This window comes from Sorex fumeus, unplaced genomic scaffold (genome assembly GCF_029834395.1).
Source record: "Sorex fumeus unplaced genomic scaffold, SorFum_2.1 ptg000063l, whole genome shotgun sequence".
Classification (NCBI taxonomy): Eukaryota; Metazoa; Chordata; class Mammalia; order Eulipotyphla; family Soricidae; genus Sorex; species Sorex fumeus.
In genome coordinates, this window is record NW_026606120.1 from 20400299 (window position 1) to 20402076 (window position 1778).

The 1778-nt window shown below is 39.7% G+C and overlaps 1 pseudogene; it reads right to left on the bottom strand.

Moving 5' to 3' along the window:
- LOC130034943 (high mobility group protein B1-like) lies at positions 1–932 on the bottom strand (annotated as a pseudogene).
- Positions 933–1778: the final 846 nt, after the last annotated feature.

The following is a 1778-nucleotide window of genomic DNA, read 5'->3' on the forward strand; positions in this document are numbered from 1 at the left end:
GTAGTGTGTTAACTATACAAAAAAAGACACTGTACATTTTAAAACCAAATCTTACACAGCCTTACATTTCAATTTTTTTCTTTAAAAGGAGTGAGTTGTGTACAGGGGGGTCAAATGCTTTATAGACAAGGAAAGAAAACACTAGAACTGACTTATTCATCATCATCTTCTTCATCTTCATCTTCTTCATCCTCCTCTTCTTCCTCATCCTCTTCATCTTCTTCATCTTCCTCCTCTTCCTTCTTTTTCTTGCTCTTTTCAGCTTTAACAACTCCCTTCTTGCCACATCAGGCTTTCCTTTATCTCGGTATGCAGCAATATCCTTTTCGTATTTCTCCTTCAGCTCGGCAGCCTTCTTTTCGTAAGGCTACTTATCATTTGCAGCAGTGTTATTCCACATCTCTCCCAGTTCCTTTGCAACATCACCAATAGACAGGCCAGGATGCTCTCCTTTGATTTTTTAGGCTTTACTCAGAACAAAACAAGAAAAAGGCCAAAGGAGGCCTCTTGGGTGCATTGGGATCCTTGAACTTCTTTTTTGTTTCCCCTTTAGGAGGGATATAAGTTTTTATTTCTCTTTCATAACGGGCCTTGTCAGCCTTTGCCATGTCTTAAAATTTTCCTTTCTCTTTAGCAGACATAGTCTTCCACCTCTCTGAACACTTCTTAGAAAACTCTGAAAAGTCGATGGAAACGTCTGGGTGCTTCTTCTTGTGCTCCTCCCGACAAGTTTGCACAAAGAATGCATGTGATGACATTTTGCCTCTCGGCTTCTTAAGATCTCCTTTGCCATATTTAATTATTTTCCTCCACGAGGCACAGAGTCGTCCAGTGCCCGCCCGGCTCTCACTTGCTCCTGAGCTGTCTCTATGGAGCTCAATGTACTGCCATTTAATTGCTTTTTGAATATAAAATAACTGGGTGAAGGTCATTATTGGTGAGGAGTTAGTACAACTTTGGATCTCATATATTACTCAGATAATTTGTGTCCTCAAGCACTCAAAAAGCAGCAGATTTACAACTTTCAAACAGTACCATCCAGAGAAGTTTACATGACAGCTGATACTGAAAAGCAAAGTATAGAGGGAATAAATAAATTTAGGCACTTTCAACTTGAATCAGCTGACATTTTAGTAGTCAAACTAGTCTACTTTGTTTCATGAGGTAGAGTGAAGATGAACTCTTTGGCAAGAGTTTCTTTGTTGCCTTCACTTACTTTAATGGATCCTAGTCCTGAGAAAATGCTTTTGCTAGGTGTTTTCAAACTTAGGGACTTAAAATGGGGCAAATGCATCTCGAGTGTGTATGGTTAGTGTTGTACACCACTCAAGTGCTGCTGTGAAAATAAAGAACATTGGTTAACCATAAATTGTCTCTCCTGTAGACAGGACCACCTAGTTTCAAAGAAGATTTCTACTAAGTTAAGCACAGCAGTGGACAGTGCAATGACAATCAGAGTTTCATTGCTCTAAATGTCCTCCTTGCAACTCTGGTTTGTAAAGTAAAGTAAAGGCACTCCCGTTGATCATCGATTTGCTGGAGTGGGCCCAGTAATGTCTCCATTGGAGACTTTGTTGTTACTGTGTCTGGTATATCAAATACTTCACAGGGAGCTTGCCAGGCTCTGCCGTGAACTCTGGTTTATCCCAACATTTAGGCCAAGTCAACTATTGGTCTTTCTACTGTCTACATAGTTTTGTCTCACCCAAATTTTGACGATTACTGCATAGTTTGGCAATTTATGCCATAGTTTATTTGCAAGTATAAAATGCATAATT